We start from the raw sequence: 14,399 nt of genomic DNA, 5'->3' as shown, positions 1-14,399 counted from the left end.
GGTATGCATAATGTGGTACCGCATTGAATCTGGCGAATGCGGTTTGTCCGAGCAGTGCGTGATGGCCACTGCGGAAGGGGACGATATCGAAGATTAATTCCTCGCTTCGGAAGTTGTCCGGAGAACCGAAGACCACTTCCAGTGTGATTGAGCCCGTGCAACAGGCCTCTACACCTGGTATGACACCTTTAAAGGTGGTTTTTGTGGGTTTGATCCTCGAGGGGCCGATACCCATTTTGCGCACTGTATCCTGATAGAGCAGGTTCAGGCTGCTGTCACCGTCCATAAGGACTCGAGTGAGGTGAAATCCGTCAATGATGGGGTCAAGAACCAACGCGGCAGAACCGCCATGACGGATACTGGTGGGGTGGTCTCTGCGATCGAAAGTGATCGGACAAGAAGACCATGGGTTGAACTTTGGGGCGACTGGCTCCATCGCATAGACGTCCCTTAGTGCACGTTTCCGTTCCCGCATGGGAATATGGGTTGCGTATATCATGTTCACTGTTTTCACTTGGGGAGGAAATTTCTTCTGTCCTCCTGTGTTCGGCGGCCGGGGCTCCTCCTTGTTGTCGCTATGCAGCCCCCTTTCCTTGTTTCGGCATTCAACTTGCCGGCCTGTTTGAACACCCAACATTCTCTGTTGGTGTGGTTGGCTGGTTTATCGGGGTGCCGTGAATTTGACATGAGCGATCGAGTATGCGGTCCAAACTGGACGGTCCCGGATTGCTTCTTTTGAACGGCTTTTTCCGCTGACCGGATTTAGAGCCACTGAATCCGGCATTGACTGCCGTGTCTTCGGCGTTGTCGCCGTTGTTGTGGCGCTTGTGTCTGTTGCGACGTGGCCTGCCGTTGCTATCTTTGGCATCTGAATTGCCAGGATTTCTTGATGTGTTGTTGCTGCGAGCCAGCCAGCTGTCCTCGCCCGCACAAAAGCGGGCCATGAGTGTCGTGAGGGCTGCCATGGACTTCGGCTTCTCTTGGCCGAGGTGTCGGGCAAGCCACTCGTCGCGGATGTTATGCTTAAATGCCGCCAAGGCCTCGGCATCCGGACAGTCGATAATTTGGTTCTTTTTAGTTAGGAACCGAGTCCAGAATTTCCTGGCTGATTCCCCTGGCTGTTGGGTTATGTGACTCAAGTCATCAGCATCCGGTGGTCAAGTGCCCTGGAAGTTGTCAAGGAATGCGTCTTCCAAATTCTCCCAACTGCCAATGGAGTTTGCCGGCAGGCTATTCAGCCAATGCCGAGCCGGCCCTTTGAGTTTTAGTGGGAGGTACTTGATGGCATGTAGATCGTCACCACGGGCCATGTGGATGTGGAGGAGGAAATCTTTAATCCATACCGCGGGGTCTGTTGTACCATCATATGATTCAATGTTCACGGGTTTAAATCCTTCTGGGAATTCGTGATCCATTACTTCGTTAGTGAAGCATAGGGGGTGTGCGGCGCCTCTGTGCCGGGCTATGTCACGTCGCAGTTCATACGAGTCTTGTCTGCTGTATTTGGCCCGGCTGGATTTGCTTTTAGTATATCCGGCTTGACGGTCGTTGTCACGCGTTGGGGCGCGCCCCCGTGATCCATAGATTGATCTTGTATGTCCTGCTTTGTTTTCCAATACGTCTCGCAGGTCCTGTGTGTTGCCCCGGGCCTAGGTGTTTTTGTTTGACTGGTGACGGGGTGCGGGCTGGACTTCGGGCTGATATGCCGCTTTGTCTCGGCCACGAGGTGGCCGGTCAGCCACATCATACGCTGGTAATGCTTCCTCCTCGAGTTGGGGTAGCAACCTGCTCTTTGGGTAACTTTTGGTTGGGCGCTCGAGTTCGTATTCCTCGGCCGCCAGGACCTCGGTCCATCTATCCGCTAGCAGATCTTGGTCAGCTTGAAGCTATTGTTGCTTTTTCTTCAGGCTTTTTGATGTGGCTATAAGCCGGCGCTTGAAGCGCTCCTGCTCGACGGGATCCTCGGGCACGATAAATTCTTCGTCGCCGAGGCTCACCTCGTCTTCGGAGAGGGGCATGTAATTGTCATCCTCTGATTCTCCGTCTGCTGCCTGTTCCTTAGGGCTAACTTGCCCATCCTCCCGCTCGAAACCTGGCTGGAGGGGATTGTCTTCGTCTTCGGCACTATCCGCAGCGTTATTGTCTCTTGTGCCTGTATCGCTGCTTTTGCTATGGCGGGGCTTAGAGCGGCGCCGATGACGCCGGTGCTTAGATTGCTTCTCGGGGGGATTATCCTCCGTTGCCTTATTGCCATCGCTTTCTTTGGGGGTGTCCACCATGTATATATCATATGATGAGGTGGTAGTCCAGCGCCCTGTGGGCGGTGGTTCCTGTTCTTCTCCTGCATCGTCGTCCATACCGTCGATGTCTTCGGAGCCGAAATCAAGCATGTCGGTTAAGTCGTCGACAGTGGATATTAAGTGGGTGGTGGGTGGGAAACGAAACTTCGTCCTCCGCTTCCCACTCAAGCCGGACATAGTTCGGCCAAGGGCCTCCTGACAAGGAGAGAGACCTTAATGAATTTAGCACGTCGCCCAGGGGTGAGTGCTGAAAGATATCCGCGGAGGGAAACTCCATGATCGGTGCCCAATCAGATTCGATAGGCACGGACGCAGGCGGTTCGGAGCCCGTGGCCGGGGACGAATCCAAGGGTCCGGCAACACAGGTCTCATAGGGGGTGAAGTCAGTATTCGGCTCTATCGCCGCTGAGTGTGCGGCCTCCGTGGCGGGGTCCATCCACCCGTCCTCGGACGACGCGATTTGCTCCGGATTGAGGGCCGGAGTGGCCACAGGTTTGATCTCCCGAACACCATCCGACGGCAGAGCTAAGTCATGCTCGTCGTGGCTGTGCAGCGCACCTGACATGGGCTCGAATCCGTCGAAGATCAAGTCTCCGGGGATGTCGGCATTATAGTTTAAGTTTCCAAACCTGACCTGACGGCCAGGGGAGTAGCTCTCGATCTGCTCCAGATGGCCAAGCGAGTTGGCCCGCAGTACAAAGCCGCCGAATACGAAGATCTGTGCGGGGAGAAAAACCTCACCCTGGGTCACATCGTTGCCGATGATCGATGGAGCCATCAAGCCTTTATCGTGACGGCACAGTGGAACTCTCAATGAAAGCACCAATGTCGGTGTCAAAACCGGCGGATCTCGGGTAGGGGTTCCCGAACTGTGCGTCTAAGGCTAATGGTAATAGCAGGCGGGGGACACAATGTTTACCCATGTTCGGGGCCTCTCGATGGAGGTAATACCCTACTTCCTGCTTGATTGATCTTGATGATATGAGTATTACAAGAGTTCATCTACCACGAGATCGTAGAGGCTAAACCCTAGAAGCTAGCCTATGATTATGATTGTTGTTGTCCTACGGACTAAACCCTGCGGTTTATATAGACACCGGAGGGGGCTAGGGTTACACAGAGTCGGTTACAAGGGAGGAGATCTACACCGAATTGCCAAGCTTGCCTTCCACGCAAAGGAGAGTCCCACCCGGACACGGGACGAAGTCTTCAATCTTGTATCTTCATAGTCCAACAGTCCGGCCAAAGTATATAGTCCGGCTGTCCGAGGACCCTCTAATCTAGGACTCCCTCACCTGCCACCCCCAAATCCCGGGCAGGTCGTGGTTGCAGTGCGCCGTACAAGCCGGAGATCCCCTGCACGGCGCGGCACTGTAGCCCCTTCGCCCATGACATCACTCAAGTCAGAGGGGCCATGCCCCCACTACGGGCTGTCGGTACGACCCACATGCGGTGGGCCTTACCTGTCAGAGAGAAGCTAGATGGCGGCAAGCACGGTCCAATCGGCTTGGGGGGAGGCCGGCACCCAGAGGGCGGCTCTCCCCCTGCCTGGGGGCTTGTGCGCCATTAACCAGAAGAGATGGGGAATGGCTACAGGGATCGCCCGCCAGGCGGCGGGACTGTAGCCACGCCTTCCCCGACAAAGCAAGCGTCATTAGAAGCACGGTTACAGTGATGAGCCGTCGACTAGACCCGCAAGCGGCGGGCGCGGCCTGTCGGCCAAGTACCAGACAGCTGGCGGGGCCCACCAGCCGGCGGGCCGCAGCGGCCAGCGGAGAAGCCGGCCACAAGAGACACTGACGGCCTGGGCCTACACCCGGCCGGTTTACCATTGTACCCCTGGGGGGTGGGCCTATATAAACCCCCCAGGGCACCCATGCAAAGGGTTCAGATCTTTAGACTACACCACCACATACATAGAGAGAGGAGAGAGCTAGCCTTGCCCTTCTTCCTCCTCTAGAAAACAGCTCAAGGAGCACCTTGTAGCCACTAGTTGATATAGTGATCATGCGGAGACCCCGCAGAGCAGGACTAGGGGTGTTATCTCCTAGGAGAGCCCCGAACCTGGGTAAAGTTCGCCGGCGTACGTGTCTACGCCTCATCCCGCTTCCTGGCACCGGCGACGTCTTATTATGCCCCACCATGATAAGCCACCCGTTGGCATATGTCGCACCAAAACCCCGACACCGACGACCCTCAGGTATATATTCCTTCGAAACCTGCCTTGCTCTACTGCCCCAGCTCCCCACTTGGCTTCGTGTGGATCTTTTTCTACTTCTGTGCGCTGTTCCAAAGCCACCTAGACTTTTACTATTATTCGAGGTAAAGCTAGTTCATATAGTCGACTCTAAGAGTTGGTTCAAACAGGGAAGAAAGTGGGAAAGCTGTAGCATGAATCTAGGACTTGGTTCTAAGAGGAAACGGGGGAAACTAGTAGATACTGGCTACCCAACCGGTCTCTTGGTTGAAAAGACGAAGAAAGGATGGTGGATGGCGAAGGGTGGGGGGAAGTGGACCTATCTCTTGGTTGAAAAAGGAAAGAAAGTGACGGGTTGTGGGGGACAATGCAAATGAGAATGAGCAGGTCTAGATTTCCTGTGCTCACATAGGAAAATGTCGCCGAGGAGATAACAATTGGGACAAATGCAGACATGCTGCCTGAGTGTTTGCCGCTCTCGGCAACCACATCTACCTCACCACTTTATGCCCCAGCTGTCCCTACACCCATATCGCTACCGTTAATGTAAAATCACATGAAGCATTAAGCAATGCCACCTAATGTCACTATAAGTAATGGTCTAGTGTCGTCGATAAATTGAAGCAATGCCTCCACCATTTTATGAAGTGCTTCCGTCTTGCTTTATTTCCCGTGAATTGTGTTTTTGCAGTTACACTTAAATCTCGCACCGCTAACATTGCTTCATCCCAGTGGAACTGCACAAATTTGATTGCACATTTACTGACCATGTGCTACTCTCATGACAGTAATACTAATGCTATTGTTCTGCATGTTAATCTAGTGGCAGTGTTGATGTGATGTGATGCTACTTACTTAAGGACACTTTCATACTGTCAATCTAGTGCCAATTATAACACAATAGATGCTGCTGTTAATCATACGCCACTGCAAATATCTGTCACTGTTTAAATAACCGTATTTCGTATTTGCGCAAACAGGGATGTCTGTCTCCATATCGTTTCCGGATGTCTGTCTCCGTATCGTTTCTATCCGCCCAATCAAAACCACACACCTCAGTTTTAGTAGAACTGCGCAAAATGAGATGGCTATCCCTCGCTGCCGTCGTCTAACCACCCATCTTCCAGGTATTCCTACATTGGTAGTTACTAGGTAGAATGACCAACGCAATATAAAAGAAGTTGATTCGTACGTTTTACTTCCTGATTGCAGTGTAGGGACGAGCGAAAACATCTGCATCCTAGTCCGGAATGCACTTTCTACCAGTTCATCCATGGACCGGGGACTAGCTGGCACGGCTGCACGATGGTTTTTTGGACAGGTGCACGGACAAGAGGCATTGTGGTCTGCTTATTTCTGCAAATAGCGGTGCTTAAATTTAGTGGAATGCACAAGCATTTCAGCTGGTCAGTACACTGCATGGTTCAGTTCAGCATTCCAGCTGAGACCACAATTATAATTGGTTATTCTAGAATGAGAGAACCTAACCCTGGATGGTGGCAACAAGAAAAAACCAGAGTGAACTCCAGGAAATTTAAGCCTGCCGGGAGGCCCTTTGCTCAGAGAAGCCTGCTTGTTTTTTCCTGATTTGTAAACCTTCTCACAACTTTGTCTTTTGTTGTGAACTAGTATATGTTTGTTAAGTTCTATGAATCATTGAGATGTATAAAATTGCTTAACTTATGCTTTTCAAGTTTTTTATGAAGCCGAGTTTAATGTGAGTGTTCCACATGAACGCTGGACTAGCGTGTGAACATTTGGAATTTACATTGTGGCCTCAGTTAACTGCATGAACCACTGTAACAAGATACATAGTTGCTTATATGTCAGACAGCAGATTGTTGATTGTTAGCTGGTCGATAGCCTAGTGTTGAAGCGAGCTGAGCCAATGTGCCGTGTTTTGCACAACTGCTTACAAGTGGGGTAGCACCAACAGTGTTTACAAGTACTTATGTATACGTCGGCACACAGTTCTCGAATGAGTACTCTATTTCATCAAAAAACACACTGCTCGTATGATAAACCGTGACAACTTATGTCTTACCATGCCATATTCATGAAAAAACTAGTGAGGACGCATCTGTTTCGGCAACAATTACGATGGTTCTCACATGATTCACGGGCACACAAAAGTAGCAGCAGTTCCCATAGACGGATTCAAACAGAGTACTAGCCCCATAGGGCACGATAACAGGCAAGGTTCGAATAATTAGACACAATCCAAACTACTATTAAACACTAGATGGGGCAACTATTTCATGCCTCAATCTAATTTGGGCTGGACACAAGACGGACCTTGCCATGAACATCATCGAGGACGTCCGGCAGCAGCTCAATCCTGTGAACCTTCATGAAGACAACCTTGTGACCTTGCCACTCATAAACTTGTTTGTGGAGGCATGCCACGTCATCTTCCTGCGTAATCCTGACAAGAACAGTATGCCTCACAAATGAAGGAGTAGCTTTGAACTTCTTGTGCTTCAGTACACCCTGGACAACACGCCTGACAACAGTGAGGCTGGAATACAACTCTTCATTGGTATAAGCGCAAATGGCTTCCAGGATCCAACAGCCTAAAAACTCTGTTTTCCTAGTGCGTATATTCAGGTCATCCGCCTCATAGCGAGTGACATGTACAACCACACAATCCTTGTCTGCATCAGGGCTCTAATTGAAACAGAAACAAATTGTGAATTACTTTCCAGTATAAGAAACACAAGTTATTTAAACCACTATGTATAGGATGGCATCGAAGCTAATAAAATTTTGCATTATTCATCACCACATACTTAGATGAAAAACCACAATCGAGATCGGCAAAGAAGAAAATCATCTTGGGCAGCTCAGCCGGGGGGGGCACATCCTCGAAGGGGGAAAACTGCCACGGGGGCTGTAACCTCAAACGGGGCGTTGACCATCTCAGTAGTGGTCGTGAGCGTATCTGGGGTTGGCTCGGTGGCTGCCTCCATCTTCTTGGAGCTCTCTGTCTCGTGGGGATCAGCCTCCCGCGTCTGCTCCTTTGGTAGGTCTTTGCCTGGTTCTCCTCGGTCCATCATGAAACTGACGAATACTAGGAGACCACTGAAAGGAAAACACAATCGCAATGACAATGAAACAAAAAAGAGAGTGAGGATCGGTTACTGCTTTGCAAAAGTTCTTTTTTTTCTCTGAACGAAAATATACCAACATCACGGATCCGCTTACCTTCCCTTCGTTGGGAGAGAAGAACAGTGGCAGATGCGAGTGTTGCCTTTCTTGAAGACGGGGAGGGAGAAGGGGATTCAACGAAGAGTGAAATGATGGTTGCTTCGTCCGTCAAACTTAGACTGCGGGGAGGTGGGGTTTTGTGATACGACGGTTCATTACTGCCGCGCTACGACCGGGTTGACTCTCCGCCTGCATACTGCCTTCTAATTTGGTGGATGGCATTTGGGCCCGCACGCTGCATGGCCCGCATGTCAGTGAACAAAAGTATAACTGCATTCAGTAGAGGGAGACGTTTCAATGACCTAGGAGGAGCTAGAAGCGGTATTGTATCCACTGTACTAGTAGTAATTGTTTTTCTGGGTAGCTGTAGAGTGTCTCCACTATACTAGTAGTAATTGTTTCTCTGGGCCCAAGACAAAACAGCCCATCCACCCTAGTAAATAGTAAAATCAATTCAAAAGCCCATATATTTACTGAATGAGAGGCGCTACCCACACCCAGCACACCGCCCCCCAAAAACCTGGGTGCTCTTCTTCCTCCTCACTCCCACCCACCTCACGTCAACTCGCTCCACTCGTACCCCCAAATTCCTCACCTCACTCCTACAGAAAACCCCATCTCTCCTTCTTCCTCACTACTACAGAAAAACCCCAGCTCCCCTTCTTCTTCACTCGCACTACAAATAGGCTCGTCATTCGTTACTCTGCTCAAATCCGTGAGTGCGACGCGACGCCCTCGAGGAAAATGGTCGACTGACCCCAGCGCCAAGAAGATGAGGCTCCCGCCAGGGGCGACGCCTGTTGTAGATCCCGCACCCGGCAGCGCGGGGAGAAGCGGCGACCCCGCCCCCACCGGATCCCAGGAACCCGTAGAATCTCGGGTGGACCGCATCAGCGATCTCCCGAACGCTGTCCTTGGGGAGATCATCTCGCTTCTCCCCACCAAGGATTGCTGCCGCACCCAAGTTCTCTCAATTCGGTGGCGCCCTCTATGGCACGCCGTGCCCCTTAATCTCGACTGTCGTCAGCTATCTCTCTTCAATGATTTTGAAATCCCCAGAGCCATCATCTCCTCCCACTAGGGCTTCATTCAAAGCCTCTGCCTCCCGTCATGCTACCTGAGCAAGCATACCATGCCCTGCACGGTGGACGCCTGGCTGCAATCCCCTGAATTCACAGAACTACAACTGCTTGAGTTCTACTATTCCCCTGGAAATCACATACCACATACCGAACGCCATGTAGTTGTGCCCTCAGCACCGATGTCCATCTCGCGATTTTCCTCCTCTCTCCACACCGCCACCTTTGCTCTGTGCTACCTACCAGACAATCTGGTACTAAACCTTCGACTCCCATTTCTCAAGAAACTTTCACTTGTGCGGGTTCGTATATCGGAGGCCTCATTGCACATCATCATCCACTCAAGTTGCCCTGCCCTGGAGTGCTTGGTGCTTGCTTTCACAGTTAGAATCGGTTGTCTCCAAATAAAGTCGCCTAACCTTGTAAGAATTGGAATTTCTCTTGACGGAAGGCAGCTCATCATCCAAGATGCCCCTTCACTTCAAAGGTTGATTCTTGATTCTAGTTATTCACCGTTGCAAATAACCGTCCTCTCTGCGCCTAAACTGGAGACCTTGGGTGTAATACATGATCTCTGTGCTCATTTCAATATGGTGTTTGGCTCCACAGTTCTTCAAGTACTTTATATTATCATCTACACTTGTAACCATAAGCTGCATTTTAAATTTCTGCGCATAAGTTATATATCATCTTGGAGTGCACATTTTGTACTAATATTATGTTCTATGCTCAATGAAGAGTTTCTCCATGGATGGCCTATCAATGGTGCTGGATTCTGTCAAGATCTTATAAATCCAGATGAATAGTTTTTATCTGAACAAGATTATTGGCTTGCTGCAATGCTTTCCATCTTTGGATAAGTTGTATATAATGGTGATAATTTCACGCACATCGGAAGCCCGCATATAGTGTACTAGAATTAACCGTTTAGTTGTTGCTCTTTCGACACTCTTTTTTAGACCTTAACTGTTTTCAATCTTCATGTCTATTTAGGCAACAGGATGGGGTAAGAAAGTTATAACCAATTGGTGGATTCATAAGCATCGGGATTTTCTCACTTCTCATGAGATTCGATTGAAGACAATAACGCTAGAATGATATGTAGCCAACCGTGCAAACACTAGATTTGTCACATTCTTCCTGCTGAATGCGAGGTTACTATTGTCCATCAGGCTTAAGTTTATCAGCAGCATGGTTTTGACGGATGGGTATGTGGAAGAGCAAAAAAAGGAGTTTCATGTGGGAAAAAGAGCTTCTGAACGTGTAGGGCTTCTATTTACAACATATTGTGGTCATAATCCAGTAAATTTTACGACCCAGGATGTTCATTCTATGGACCTGACCGATCCATTTGACTGTGACTGCCGAAAACAATGATGGAGTTAGATGTTGTTGCCCTTTTCAACCTGGGTTTTTTTGTAAACCTGATGAACAATTAACCCTCGTGCTTTTGTACAGTTTGTAAGCTGGAGTTAGATGTTCTTGCCCTTTTCAACTCGGCTGTGACTGTCATATTTTCTTTGAAACAAGGCAAATGGCTTGCCAGTCGTTTAATTTAGAGTGAAATATTGTAACAACTAACAAATCCCAACCAAGGGAAATAACATCACTCTTGCCGGCTGCTTGAGCTCACTATGCATTACAGAAGCCAAGTGATTAGCCCCCACCAGCACCGACAAAATTATTTCGAACCAGCACATCAAATGGGCTGTAAATTTTCACAGGAAAGGCTGCATGACCGTGACAGATTTGGATTCTGACATTTGGGACCCGCGGGGAAATAGCCTATCCAAGGTGATGTCGACTTACTAGCCAGTCAACAAACGATTCTGCCTACCAGCCGTTGGATTGACATCCAACATCTGTCGTGTATCTTCTATCTCTTGTCTTCTTCTTCCTCCGGCCACCCAAACCAAACCACCTCGTCGGCTCCGCCTGCTCCTGCCTCCCATGGCTGGCTGCGCCTCCGCTGCGCTACCGTACATACCCTCCAACGTTGGCTAATCCCTCCCTCTATTCCCCCACACGTCCTGATATTCCACGGTGACGTCGGCTCCAACACGCACACGCACCCGAACCAGTCAACCCTCGTACTCCCCTCCGCCTGCTACTGGACCGGCGCATCTTCCACGTATCCTGTTCGTTCCGTCCGAGGCCTCGCCACCATCCTCCGCCTTGCGGCCTTGGTTCGCTCGCCGTGCGCGGTGCGCCGCCCTCTTGCGTTGTCAACGTCGTCAACAACCGAGAGGAACAAGGAGATGACTGTACGTGGAGAGGATGACAGTAGGGACCCACCAGCGTCATGGCAGCACGCAAGCAAGTGCCTCTATATTACAAGCCCAAAAATATGGTTCCTCCTAATGGTTGGACATCTGGGGCTCACGCCATTGTCAACGTAGTCAATAAACGAGAGAATTACACTACGAGCGGCTTACACCAGGGACCCAACAGGTCGCGCAGTTTTTTTTTGAGGAACAAGCAGTTGTTATTTATACTAGTTTTAGCGACGGATCAGGGTAAGAACGGGGCTGTGCGGGGGCTGTGGCCCGTCTAGCCAGGGTTTTATTTATATTTACCACATCATGAGCCCAGTTGTCTTTTTTCTTGCTGAAAATGGCTAGCCCAGTTCTATTTTTTTAAAAGAAATACCCAAACGAGGCCTACTTGCTTTATCAGCCCTGTTGTGCTGCAAATCTTTCAAGACAAGGAGAGTTTCATTCGGTTTGCCCAGAAATGGGTTGTACATTTTTAAAACAATTCAAACCGGGAATTAGTTTCAATTTTTTTCATTACAAGATTTTAAATTCCATTGATTTTTATGCGTGGACAATTATTTGGATTTTATATTTATATAAATTATTTTGCAAAATAGTTTGAATGTGAATCGATATTTCGGGATTAAAAACAGTTGACCGCACAGAAATATGCAAAATTTCATATACTTTTTAACCGTGGCCACAATATGGGGTGTAATGCTAACAAAAAGAAGATGGGCTCCAAAAAAATTCTTAAGAATTAGCAAATGGGCTATACATTATTAGAAATAATGGCAGATGGGCTGTATGCTATTTTCCACAGATTTGAGGCTAACTTGTGCGCCTACTACAGGTTGACGCGTATGCTTTCCTAAAAAAAAGTTGACGCACACTGTCGGGGATATACCCCGCGGTATGACCCGGCCAGAGTTATAACCCGGCTGGGACTTGGTAAACCGGCAGAGAGTTAAGACAGATGGTTAAGGCAGGCAGTTAAGATAGATAGTTAAGACAGATGGTAAACCGACAGACAATCATAACCCGGCAGACAGTCATAACCCGGCATACAATCATAACCCGGCAGACAGTCATAACCCGGCAGATGTTAAGTCGGATCATAACCCGACAGACAGAGTCGCCGGGGGTTAATAAGCCCGAGAACGTTAAGAAGCCCAAGATGTTAAGAAGCCCGTGAAGAGGAGTCAGAATGGTTTTATGTCTTAGTCCGAGATGGACTCTACATGTAACCCGCCCCTTCAACTTATATAAGGAGGGGCAGGGCACCCCAAGAGAGAAGAAATAATCTGAAGGCTAGACATAACTAGGAGAGCCGGTTTACGGCGACTCCCTCGTGATGATAATAAGACCTAGCCACAAACCGCATGTAGGGTTGTTACCGGATGATGTTTCCCAAGGCCCGAAGCTGTCTAAATCCTTGTCTTGTGTTGCGTCCCTCGATTCCGTTCAACCCCTCTCAAGCTACCAGATAGATGCGTTGGCCTCACGACTAAGTCCTCACACTAGGACATCTGCCGTGACAATTCCACGACAGTTGGCGCCCACCGTGGGGCATGCGCACGGTGGTGTTGAGTTTTTGGAGGGAGCTCTTCAAAGGATCGAGAAATTCGCGATCGGCCGGATCAGGAAGAACCGGCTCAAAAGTATATTAACTATGGCAATGATCTCGTTGGACAATGGAAAGTACGGTTAGCAATTGACCATGGAACCGGCTTGGAAAAGTCTATGTCAGAGTTATATTCATTAAACCGGATTTACAACCGATGAGATTTGAAGGATATGAGGGTCTGGCGTGTTCTCTGTGTGTCACCAAGGCAACGTGATCCGTCGAATCCGAGTTGGAAATCAGATTTTGGCCGCTACAACCGGGAATCGCCAAGGCTGACAAGAGTTATGCTACCGTATGCCGGGTCAGATCGGTCAACAAGGGTCAAAACCCGAGGCGGTTTCATACATTGAGCTGTTAAAAGCCTGCTGTTGCACGAAGTAGTGCTACTTCTAAAAAACAATTTTTCTACTGTTGCTTGAAAGGCAATACTACGTTCCTACTGTTTGCATAAAGTGATCCATCTAGTACTAAGTACTGCCCATGTTAAGGCTCAGATTTTGAGGAGATAATACTTGTGGAAACTGCTTGTTTGGGCAAAGGACTAGTACACCGGTTCAGAAAAGCAGATTAACAGCCGCAGTTTCCCCATCCATGAAGCTGCTCAAGAACCTGCCTCGGCCCCATTTCTTGCTGCCGTTCCAACACGGCTCGCCATTTCTTCAGTCGTGGGCCATCTCAAACGGCCATCGTCCAAGCCGCCCTCGCCAAGTACGCTGAAGTCGCCGCTGGCCGGGTTGCTGCTGCTCGCCTCCGCAAAGCTGGCATGACCCTTGGCAGTCTTCGCTTTGCCGCAGGGTGTTTCAGGTCGCCTGCGTCGGGCCCTTACCGCTGCTGCTCCGCCCCGCGCGGACCTCGCTCCTGCGGCGCTGAGCCACACTTACCAGCCTCTGCGCTCTGGCTTCCGTTGCTCCGGTCAGCCGCCTGGTTGAGAGTCGGCATCGTGCCTGATCGCTGGGTCACCGCGTCCAAGCTACCAACGACGAACTGGCCTTGCCGTGCCGCTGGCCTTCCGCCTCGGCCTCGCTCTGAGTCGCTGGGGCCCCCGCAGCAGTATCCGCCTCCACACCTGCGAGAACCGCCCTTGCGGCCACTGACTTCCGCCGTGAGCTGCGCCTTGGCCGATGCTGCCGCAGTCTTCCCTCACCTCGCCCCTGCTATCTTTACTAAACCGCCAATACGGCCACCAGTCGCCGTGCCTCGTCAAAACTATCGGCCCACCGCGGCCCTGTGCTAAATCACCGGTGCCTTTCCATCGCTGCTGTGGCTCAAACTGCTGCCCACGTTTCGGCCCAGAGCCGCCCTGCACTAAGTCGCCAGTCCCCTAGCCAAGACGCTTTACTGCTCAGAGCCCCGCCTCCGCTTCGCCCTCCCTTGCTGCTGCTATGCGCGCTTGCGCTGAACCGGCCACGACCGGACCTTCTCCAACCCAGGTCAGCCCGCCCCTGCTGCTGTGGTCGCGAGCGCGTCCACGATCCACCGGCCGCTTCGGCTCGCCTCTGCTTCCACAAACTGCAGGGCCGCCTTCCTACCGTCACCGTTGAGCTGCCGCCGTGATCACCTCTTCCTCAAACCGCTTCTGCCGTGCAAAGTCACCAAAAATCAGGTCCTGAGGTTGTAAGTGAAACCGTAAGTCGCCAAGGCGTCTGCTTGTACTGTTGATCTCCACGTCGTCACATAAGGGGTCGGTAGAGTTGTTGTTGCTTGATACTGTGCATACTTCTACTGTTCACTTCA

The sequence above is a fragment of the Aegilops tauschii genome, chromosome 2, assembly GCF_002575655.3.
Source record: "Aegilops tauschii subsp. strangulata cultivar AL8/78 chromosome 2, Aet v6.0, whole genome shotgun sequence".
Lineage (NCBI taxonomy): Eukaryota > Viridiplantae > Streptophyta > Magnoliopsida > Poales > Poaceae > Aegilops > Aegilops tauschii.
This window is presented reverse-complemented; position numbering follows the sequence as displayed.